We start from the raw sequence: 12147 nt of genomic DNA on the forward strand, positions 1-12147 counted from the left end.
CAAACTGGTCAAACTGAAAGCTTATAATGGGGGAACTCCTTCCTACTACAGGTACATGTGTACTAGCAGTGACAGTAAAAGATCAAACAGAATTGTTGGATTTTGAGATCGTGAAAAGGAATAAAGCACGTACATTGGATTTAAAAACATACCCAGCCCTTGGGCTGATTCAAAGAGTGCACGTGGGTGAGGACTTAAGGGACACATTGTCCAGAACATTTGATAAAACTGTAATAGAAACAGGGGTGGAGTCAGACATAGTGCATGTCAGACAGATCAAAAAAGAATTGTCCAGCCTCAGACAGGAAGTGGAAAGAATTTGCTGAGGCTACAGCTAATGATGGTACTTTACAGAGGGTATTAAGGCTATTAGTACAGGGTGGCCAGGACATTCCATACCATGTCCCTATTTACAGTTTAAAGCAGAACTGTCTGTTATAGATGGCATGAGGCTTAGAGGAAGTAGGAGAGTAGATGTCACAAGCTGACATGCTGACTAGTATACAGGAAGGGTGCTGGGTATGGCAAAATGTAAATACAGAGCAGAGAGAGACTGTATTGGCCACAAATGAACAATGATAGAGAAAACTGCTAAAACGTGTGAAACATGTCAAAAATACCAACTAAACAGAAAAAAGATCCTATGTTTCTACACAATGTTGAGTTAGGAGCATGGTATGAAATTGGCATGGATTTATTTACCTATGCTGGTAAAAGCTATGTTTTGATGGTGGATTGTTATTCTCTTTGGCTTCAGTGAGGATCCTGGTGTTAAACCGTGATCGTCCCACTTGCCATTACTGAGGGAATCCTGATTAGTTTTTGTTTTCCTCTGCTGACTAACATGCTTAAATTCAGCGGGTCACCACTTCTGATCTGAGGTCACAGTTGGATGGGGACCAGGGGGCAGTTCTCATCTCTGATAATGTTCTGATAATGGAAATGAATTTAAATAATTGGCAAGAGAGTATGGGGTTAAGAATGGAACGTTGAGTCCCAGGTATCCTCAATTCAACAGTCTTGTAGAGAATGATGTGAAAATTGTTAAATGGCTTTTGGAAAAGGCCACTGCCACGGGTACAGATCCATATTTGACTATACTGAACTATAAAGCAGCACCAATGAAACATGGGCTGTCACCTGCAGAGAGACTGTTTGGCAGGATGCTGAAAACAAGACTCTGTAACTCAGTAGTGATCCCGAAAGGCAAAACTGACTTAGATGTCCATCTATAAAACGGGAAATAAGGCCAACCCAGGAATTACAGACCATTCAGTTTAACTTCAGTTCCCAAAAAGATAACGGAGCAAATATTTAAACAATCAATTTGCGAACACAGAGGAGATAATAAGGTGATAAGTAACAGTCAGCATGGATTTGTCAAGAACAAATCATGTCATGCCAACTTAATAGCTTTCCTTGACAGGGTAACAAGCCTTGAGGATAAGGGGGAACTGTTAGATGTGGTATATCTTGACTTTAGTTAGGCTTTTGATACTGCCCCGCATGACCTCCTACATGTTATGATGCCTCAGGCTGATTTGCTACTTTAAAAAAGTGCCAGGCAAATGAATAGTGTAAAATTAGAGAGACACGCCGATGAAGTGAGCTGTAGCTCATGAAAGCTTATGCTCAAATAAATTTGTTAGTCTCTAAGGTGCCACAAGTCCTCATTTTCTTTTTGCGGATACAGACTAACACGGCTGCTACTCTGAAACTTTTGGGGAGTGTTGTTTTTAACATGCTGGAAGCACTGTGGAAAATAGAAAGTATGAGACCTGGATAAACAGCATAGCCCACTGCACAAAAAATGCAGCTTCAAGCATTTTCCCTTTAAACATTTACACTTGCCTTGGCATGATATCAATAGGTGAGTGGTTTGTGGTCCCCAGTTATTCACACACTTATCCAGGGACTCTCAACTTTCAATCCAGTTCTCCCAGGATCACCTTTTTCTCCTGATCACAGAAAAAAAAATCAGACCTGTGATATTTGTTGCTTTGAGTCTATGAGCTCAGTTCTCCTGTACAGGCAGTGCCCTGCTTTGAGGGCAGCATGGAGCCCAGCCCTGGTGGGAACTCCATGTACACCAGGGAAGTGCAGTGCCCCAGAGACCTTTAAGAGTCCACCTACTCTTCCACCATGAAGGTGACACAGCAGATGCATATCCTCTGGCCAGTGTGGATGGGAGGGGAGGACACAGTCCCTGCCTGCCCTGGCCCTGTGCCGCTCCCGGAAGTGGCCAGCATGTCCCTGTGGCCCCAGGGTCTCCACCCGCTGCCGGAATGCAGTTGCGCAGCTTCCATTGTCCAGAAATTGCAGCCAATGGGAGCTGTGGGGGTGGTGTCTGCAGGCAGGGGTAATGCACGGAACCTCCCCCCCACCAGGGGCCACAGGGACATGCTGGCCGCTTCTGGGAGCGGCGCACGGAGGGGGCAGCACGCAGAGCTCCCTAACCTCGCTTACCTCAGGAAGCTCCTGGGCAGCCGTGTGCAGTGGGGCTAAGGGAGGTTCCCTGCCTGCCCTGGCCCCACGCCACTCCCAGAAGCCACCAGCGTGTCCGGATGTGGCTCCTGTGGGGGGGGAAGAAGGGCAGGTGGCTCAGAGCCCTGCCCCCATCCTCAGGCACCACCCCCGCAGCTCCCTTTGGCCATGGTTCCGCATTCCCAGACAATGGGAGCTGCAGGGGCGGTGCCTGCAGGCGAGGGCAGCGCATGGAGACCCCCTTCCCCTACCCCCCAGGAGCCGTGGCCGAACATGGAAACCTGCCTCAGCCCCGCTGTGCCACTGGACTGTTAGTGGCTGATCTCCCAGTTTGACTGCAGGAGGGTTGGCAACGTTAGGGAGCCTGAGATCGACTGTCAGAGGCTCCATGATCGACCTGTCTATCACGCTCTACCCGTTGGTGACCGCTGCTGTAAAATGAAGATGAAAAATGGAGGTTTGTAGAAAAAAATGAAACTGTCCACCTGGCTTATCACATTCATTGTCCTGGCAAGGACCAAGCTGTATAAGCTACGCAATTGCTCCCGTGATAAAACTGAATCTTGAAAGTGCCTTTTGTCACTTGGGACCTTCAAACCTATTTTAACAGGAAGACTCCTCTGGCCTGCTTCATAATTGACCTACTCATAGTTAAGGTCTTAGGTTTTTCTCCTTTCAAGGTCCTCTGCAGCAGTGGATCTCAATTACTTCCAACCCCAATCTTCTGTTTCTATGATTCTATGAGGTGAAAAGGAGATGCGCCTTTGCTGCAAGTGCTACACAGAAACTGATGGAATTATGGACTGATTAAAAGCATTAGGTGGGGTACTAAAATGAGAATTTATCAAACCAGTGTGCTAACGGTACTGCTGTAGGGTCTGGACCAGGGCTGGCCTTACCATGAGGCAAACTGAGGCGGCTGTCTCAGGTGCCAGACTGTGTGTGGGGGCGGGGGTGGGGGGCTGGGGGCGCCACTAGGACCCAGAGTGTAGAAAATGGTGTCTGCTGCTGGTGCATATGTATTCTCTCTGCTCTAGATGCACAGAGATGGGGGAGCGCTGTGCTGGAGGGAGGAGGGCACAAGAGACAGAACAGGCAGGCAGGAGAAAAGGGGAGAGGGAATAACAGAAAGCAGCAGGAGCTAAAGGGAGAGAGAAGAGGAGGAGCCTCTTATGTCCCTCTCTAGCACCCCCAGGAGCCTGGACTGATTAACCCCAGCTTCTCAGGGAGCTTCCTGTGTCCTGCTGCTTCCCTGAACCCACTTGAGGAGAACAGGCAGTCAACTGAAGTAGTAGGATCCAGTTAGGCCCTTAAGACACTGATATCTTCCCTCACTCAGGCCCTCCTACCAGCCTGCTTATTTGTCCCCTTCAACTAAGTGTTGAAAGCCACTATAGCTGACCTAGAACAGCAGTCATGAGTGAAAGAAAACGCCCCTCTGGGGCAAGCATTCAGAAAAAGAAAGAAAGCAAAGGAAGCTTTTCTATCTAAGCAGGAAGGAGCTCTCCTAAGAGACATAGACACAAATGGTCACGGTGAGCCTTCCGGCCCCAGTGAGGATGTGAGTGGTGAGGAGATGCCTGATCTTCCAGTTAGTCAAAGTGCAGGTGACCTGACAGCTACTGCAGCATCCGTATCTCCATCTCAAATGCATGTAACCATGCACATTCCTGAATAAAACTGTAGATCAGAGAAGAGTGTGGTGGAGGCGCAAGAAACAGCTGTTGCTGAGTTTAGTTCCTTAAGTCTAGATGACCTAGGACTGTGGACCCACTTGAGCAGTAGCCTGAGGGACTTCCTTGTAGTGCATGGGCCACAGCAAGTGAAAAACTTCATGTTCCCGAAAGACAATGAAAATAGAAGTTTCCATCCAACACATTACTGGCGTGAAATCCCCAATGGTGACAAAGTGGAGAGGCCATGGCTTATGTACTCAAAAACCCAGAGTACTGCATACTGTTTTTGTTGCAAACTCTTCCAGTCTAATGTTCCAGCCACATTGGATTCTACAGGAACAAAGGACTGGAAAAATCTGGCTAGAAATCTGGCATGCCATGAGAAGGTAGCAAATCACCAGAGAGCATGAGATGAGACTAAGGTTAAAGGCCACTATAGATGATCAGCATCAAGAGAAGATTGCATCAGAGTTTCTTTACTGACAAAATGTTCTGAAAAGTCTCATTGCCATTGTGAGAATGCTTGCTATCCAAAACCTAGCACTGCGTGGCACTTCAGATCAGCTGTATGTGCCAAACAACGGAAACTTCCTTAAAATTGTGGAGCTGATGGCTGAGTTTGATGCTGTACTCCAGGAGCATCTTGGAAGAATCACCACCCAAGAAATGTACACACACTACTACTGGGAAAACAATTCAAAATGAGATCATACAGTTACTGGCAACAAAAGTCAAACAGAAGATTGTGGCAGATCTGAAGTCAGCAAGATATTACTCTGTTATTCTGGACGGCACACCTGACATCAGCCATACGGAACAAATGACTTTAATGGTGCATTTTGTAACAACAACAGAACCTAGTGAAAATGTCCCTGCAATGGTGACTGTCAGAGAGCATTTTTTTGAATGTATTGACATTGATGATACTATAGGAGCTGATATGACAAATGTGCTTCTTAAAAAGCTGGAAGATACAGGAATTGCTATAGCTGACATGAGAGGTCAGGGCTACGATAATGGTGCCAACATGAGAGGAAAGAACAGAGGAGTGCAGACATGGATACAAGTTAAACCCTCGAACTTTTTTTGTCCCATGCAGTTCTCATTCATTGAACTTGGTGGTCAGCGATGCAGCATCAGCTTCTAGTGAGGCTGATGAATTTTTTAATGTAATTCAAAGCATCATGTATTTTTCTCTGCATCAACTCATCAATGGCAAATTTTGAAGCAACATCTGGGAACATCCTCTTTGACACTGAAACCACTGAATGCCACATGATGGGAAAGTCGAGTGGAAGTGATAAAGCCCATCAAACACCAAATTGGGAAGATAGATGATGCCATAGTTGCCATTATGGAGAATTATGCTATGACAGGTACTGTTCATGGGAGAACAGTGGCAGAGGGAAATGGAATCACCAGAAACATACATAACTGCAAATTTCTGTGTGGCTTAGTGTTGTGGCATGACAGACTGTTTGAAATAAATATTGTAAGCAAGAGACTCCAAGGTGTTGATGTTGATATATCTGGAGCAATGGAACGTCTGGACAAAGCAAACTCATACCTACAGTCTTACCGGTCAGATGAGGGATTTCAAAAGAGTGCACAGAAGTTGGCAGAGGAACTTCACACTGAAGCTATTTTCCCACCCATTCAAGAATACAAGAGTCACCGAAGAAGAAGATATTTTGGTTACAAAGCACGGGATAATCTCATAAGAGACCCCAAACAACAATTCAAAGTTGAATTCTTTAACCAGGTGCTAGATTGTGCAATATAGTCAGCTGAAGAATATTTCATGCAGTTCAAGGAACATAACAGTATATTTGGGATGTTGTATGATATTCCAAAACTCCTTACTATACCTGAAGAAGACCTACACCAACAATGCAGGGCACTAGAGACAGTGTTGACACCTGATGACATGCGCGATATTGATACAAGTGATTTAGGTGATGAACTGAAAGCCCTTTCAAGATACATTTCAGCAGAATCAACTCCAAAGGCTGTTTTGGAATATATGTGCACAAATAAGATAACCACCCTCTTTCCAAATGCTTTTGTTGCTCTGTGCATACTTTTTCCTATAACAGCTGCCAGTGGAGAACGCAGCTTCTCCAAACTGAAGTTAATAAAAACACATCTACACTCCACAATGACACAGGAGAGGCTGGTTGGCCTTGCAACCATCTCAACAGAGCATGAGCTGGCCCAGACTGTGGACCTGCAGCGGGAAGCAGTTCAAATCTTTGCAACCAAGAAGGCATGGAAAGCACCTCTTTGATTATTCAAACAGATACAAATGCCAGTGTTTACTATGCAGACAAGAAAAGTTACATTTGCTGTTCAGGTGTTTGAAAGTTAAGTGTTACTTACAATTTTCAAACGAGGCATTTTAAGTTGTTAGTTCTCCTTTATTCGGGTAGGTAGCAGAGCAGTACCATGAGAGGAGTAGAACAGGAAGAAGGCAGAATTGAGACCTTTCAAAGTTTTGGCCCAAGCGAGGGGGTATGGGGGCATCATTTGAGCTCCCCGCCTCAGGTGCCAAAATGTTGTGGGCCAGCCCTGGTCTGGAAGCAGCTGCATTAAGTGACAGAGATATCAGAAGGCTGGAGGCAGTAGAGATGAGAATTCTTAAAACGATGACAGGTGTTAAAGTGGAATTTCTTTAAGACAAAAGAAGTTAGAGAAGGATGTGAAATCCAGTTATGGGGTTGGCTATAACAGAAAAGATTACAAGGGTGGGGACCCTGCATTTCTTTCTTTGGCATCCTATCGTCTTTGTGTCTTCTGCAAGCACAACCAAGGTGAGTCCAAACTAGCCGTCAGCCACCAACTAGATGCACGAGCAGGAAGCAGCTAGCCAAGGAGTCACACCCTTGCTCTGCCCTACTACATCAGCACTTCAGGGGGCAGAGCTAAATGGAAGGCAGAAATCTGGGGGGGAGCACATGACCCCCCCCCCCATGCGTCACTTCTGACTAGGAAGTTTACGCTGGGCAGAGGGACTTTCTGCACCTCAAGAACAGTTGGAGCCAGTGAACCCCTGAGTGCTCTTCATTCTGTGCTGTCACTTCACTCACACATGCTCTCTCTGGAGCCACAACGCTGCCGGCAGAGACTGCTACCTTCTCTTGTGCTCCCCAGCATCGCCAGACAGATTGTCTGGGTCTGGCATGGTGCACTCTGCCCTCACCCTCTAATGTCCCCAGTGCAGAGCCAGGCACATTTTGATGCTAGTGCTATTGAACTGTCCTGTGTGTTTAACAAACATAGCTTGGCTGAACCCACTTCTTAACGTTCGTTGCTTTGCTGACAAAGGGGACAGCTCTCCAGTGGCAGATACAGCCGCCGAGTGTAATGTCCCGCTATCAGCAGGGGAAGACTTACGTGAACACGGTGGAGCTACAGTGTAGCTGCTGCTTCTGGTGCTGGGAGCGGTGGATTGCAGAGCCATATATGAGTCGAGGCATGAGCTAGCTAGAGATGGTCAAAAGTTTTCAGAGGCTTTATGTAGGAAAAACAGCCCTTTCTCCCCCCCGAAAATGAAAATTTTTGCAAAATAGCGACAGGGTTTAATGTTTCTTTTGGCAAAAGCTCCCTCCCCCCTCTACATTTTAATGAAATGTTGGATCGTAATGGTTACTACAGGTTTTTTCTTTTATTGAAAACTGGGTGTTTGGTAAATGTGAAATTTCAATGGTGGTTTTGACAGTATATTTTGGGGGGATGATAAATTGTACTAAAATTAAAAATCAAGCAAAAATGGGTTTATCTGGAACCTTTTGAACGGAAAACAACTTTGGAGGGTTCTAAGTTTTTCATAAAATTTAGGTGTTTTATTTTTCAACCAGCTCCAGTGCTAGTGCAATGCAGCAGCTAAGGGTGCGTCATCATGCTGCCCCCTAGTGGCAGTTAATTGCTTACACTTAAGGGTTGCTCCTTTAGCTCTGGTGGTAATGAGTGGTGCTTGCAAAGCTAAAGGTCGCGGGTTCTGTACCTACTGATGTGGCTAGAGTGTGACCTTTATGTAGCATCTGTGTCACCTGGATTCTTCAGAACTGGACTGAAAAACAGCAGTGGACCTGTAATGTAATTTGGTCTCTTTTGTGTGCGTGCATTATGAGATGGTCTTTAATTACACAGATCAAATAACATTTTCCTCCATGAATTCTGTGCCTAATTCAGTTCACAAATTGGACTAGTGACAGAGGATGTGGAAAAAGCTAATGTGCTCAATGCTTTTTTTGCCTCTGTCTTCACGAACAAGGTCAGTTCCCAGACTGCTGCACGGGCAGCACAGCATGGGGAGGAGGTGACCAGCCCTCTGTGGAGAAAGAAGTGGTTCGGGACGATTTAGAAAAGCTGGACGAGCATAAGTCCATGGGGCCGGATGCACTGCATCCGAGAGTGCTGAAGGAGTTGGCGGATGTGATTGCAGAGCCATTGGCCATTATCTTTGAAAACTCATGGCGATCCGGGGAAGTCCCGGACGACTGGAAAAAGGCTAATGTCGTGCCCATCTTTAAAAAAGGGAAGAAGGAGGATCCTGGGAACTGCAGGCCAGTCAGCCTCACCTCAGTCCCTGGAAAAATCATGGAGCAGGTCCTCAAGGAGTCAATTCTGAAGCACTTAGAGGAGAGGAAAGTGATCAGGAAGAGTTAGCATGGATTCACCAAGGGCAAGTCATGCCTGACTAATCTAATTGCCTTCTATGACGAGATAACTGGCTCTGTGGATGAGGGGAAAGCAGTGGATGTGTTGTTCCTTGACTTTAGCAAAAGTTTTGACAGGGTCTCCCACAGTATTGCCACTGGAGGCTAGAGGTAAGCCAAGGTCTGCTTGGCGGAGGCTCCCCAACTCCCTAACAATCCCCCCCTCCAAAAAAACCCACTGTTCCATACTTTTCACACACACACACACACACACACACACACACACACAACAACAACCCTCCTGGTTCACTCCCAGGCTCCTTCCCAGCAATTACTTCCTTCTCCCTCAGCTCCTTCATTACCTCTGACTTCTATTCTAGTTCTCTTCCATAAGAACCTGCTTTAGGAGTTTCCAAGATAAAAAATATATCAGGCAAACTTCAACTGTACAGACCTGTTATTTGGTAGAGTAAATAATGAATAAGAGTCTCAAGATTTGGGCCAGTGTAAACTAAAGTTGACAAAAGCCAAATCTACCCAGAATTACAAAAATTTGATTCAACTCAATACTGGGTTGCTCGTGTAACTCCCATGCTTTTATACAACAAAGATTTTATTTTTATTCCAAATTAAGGGAGGGCAGTGGTGGGGAAGAGGAATAGATTTGTTGGGAGGTTGCAAAGTCAAGCACTCAAAATATAGGACATGTAAGAACATAAGAACTGCCATACTGGGTCAGACCAAAGGTCCATCTACCCCAGTATCCTGTCTTCTAACAGTGGCCAGTGCCAGGTGCTTCAGAGGGAACAAACAGAACAGTAACCATCAAGATTGAAGATTGCCCATGCAACCTTATTTCAGGTCTCTTTTGAGTCATAGAATCATAGAATATCAGGGTTGGAAGGGACCTCAGGAGGTCATGTAGTCCAACCCCCTGCTCAAAGCAGGACAAATCCCCAACTAAACCATCCCAGCCAGGGCTTTGTCAAGCCTGACCTTAAAAATATCTAAGGAAGGAGATTCCACCACCTCCCTAGGTAACGCATTCCAGTGTTTCACCACCCTCCTAGTGAAAAAGTTTTTCTTAATATCCAACCTAAACCTCCCCCACTGCAACTTGAGACCATTACTCCTCGTTCTGTCATCTGATACCATTGAGAACAGTCTAGAGCCATCCTCTTTGGAACCCCCTTTCAGGTAGTTGAAAGCAGCTATCAAATCCCCCCTCATTCTTCTCTTCCGCAGACTAAATGATCCCCTAGGTCCTTTTCTGCAGAACTGCTGCTGAGCCATTCGGTCCCTAGTCTGTAGCGGTGCATGGGATTCTTCCGTCCTAAGTGCAGGACTCTGCACTTGTCCTTGTTGAACCTCATCAGATTTCTTTTGGCCCAATCCTCTAATTTTTCTAGGGCCCTCTGTATCCTATCCCTACCCTCCAGTGTATCTACCTCTCCTCCCAATTTAGTGTCTTCTGCAAACTTGCTGAGGGTGTAATCCACACCATCCTCCAGATCATTTATGAAGATATTGAACAAAACCGGCCCCAGGACCGACCCCTGGGGCACTCCACTTGATACCGGCTGCCAACTAGACATGGAGCCATTGATCACTACCCATTGAGCCTGACAATCTAGCCAACTTTCTATCCACCTTATAGTCCATTCATCCAGCCCATACTTCTTTAACGTGCTGGCAAGAATACTGTGGGAGACCGTGTCAAAAGCTTTGCTAAAGTCAAGGAACAACACGTCCACTGCTTTCCCCTCATCCACAGAGCCAGTTATCTCGTCATAGAAGGCAATTAGATTAGTCAGGCATGACTTGCCCTTGGTGAATCCATGCTGATTGTTCCTGATCACTTTCCTCTCCTCTAAGTGCTTCAGAATTGATTCCTTGAGGACCTGCTCCATGAAGTAGATCCTTCATTTTTGTCTTGGCAGTGGACACTCACAGGCCAGACAAATAATTTTACCTTCAAGTTTTTTGACAATCAGCATGGAATATGGGAGCCCCGGGAGGTCAAAGGGAGTTTTGTCTGAGTAAGGACTGCATGGTGAGTGAAGATGTCATTTTGCCAATGACATTTCTTAACATCGTTTTCCTTTTGATCTCATACTAACGTGTAAATTTTGGATTTGGGTTTGGGATGAAACCTGGACTATTGGGGAGTTTCAGAGTGAGTCCTAAAAACAGATTCTCTAATTGTAATGGTCAAATGTTTAATCTGAGGGATTTTTTTTAAAATTATGTTTTAGGAGAACGGGGAGCTCAGGGGATTCCTGGAAAAGTGGGACCTGCTGGGATGAAAGGTAAAGTAATAAACAGCAGGTAACTTTGTTCTCTCTGTAGTTCGGGCTTGGTCCTGCTTTGAGCAGGGGGTTGGACTAGATGACCTCGTGGGGTCCCTTCCAACCCTGATATTAGATGATTCTATGATATACAGTATGTGATTAAAATACAGTAGAGGGTTTAACACATTCCCATTTTCACTTCATGGCATGTTTGCCAAAATTAGAGATGGACTCTCAAGCTGCAAAATTCAAATCCAGGACTAGACATTAAACACCACATTGGGAGTGGATTGGATCCAGGTTGATTTTAGAGTCATTTGCAAAATATGGATCTGGATCTACCTTCCATTCCTTTCACTTCACAAGATTTAGGGGTATTTGTATCCAGGATTTGACTGTCTCCTTGTAAATCCAGTCTGCTGTTGGTTGAGATCATTGAGAACCCGAGTTATGAAATATCCATCAATTATAGCTACATTCTTGCTAAATCTTTCCCTCTGTTCATCAGGAGAAAAGGGAGATGCTGGCTGCACTGGACCGAAAGATGAGGGAACTCAAATGATTCTTATCACTGATCTGTGCACTGGCCCTTGTGCCATTCATGGCAACAGAGAGAATGTGTCCACATCAATAAAATATCGAGATACTTCATTCCGCCCCAAACAAAACCCTGTGACAGCTTCATGAATCACCCCAGCTTGACTAACATGCTCACAGACCTGGGCACTGGTAGTTTGCCTTTAACTCCCCATCGCCTGAGTTCACACTGGTGGGTGCAAAGTTTAAAGTAGTAACTTTTTTTTCTACTTAGCACGTGACTGGAAGATCCAATGCCACATAACAAGAGAGGAATTTCAGCTCAGAAAGGTTACGCGTTAGTTTCTGGCCTGAAAGTGTAGCGGTTGCTCTAAGCTCAGATGGTCAGATCCCTAAATTAGCAGGGCTGGGAGACCGGTGGAGGCAGCGTCTGGCCTCACCACTGAGGAGAATGGGCTAAAAAATAAAAATGTGGAAAACTAGTAAATTTAGATCCCCCCC

This window comes from Caretta caretta, chromosome 16, assembly GCF_965140235.1.
Source record: "Caretta caretta isolate rCarCar2 chromosome 16, rCarCar1.hap1, whole genome shotgun sequence".
NCBI classification, from domain to species: Eukaryota; Metazoa; Chordata; order Testudines; family Cheloniidae; genus Caretta; species Caretta caretta.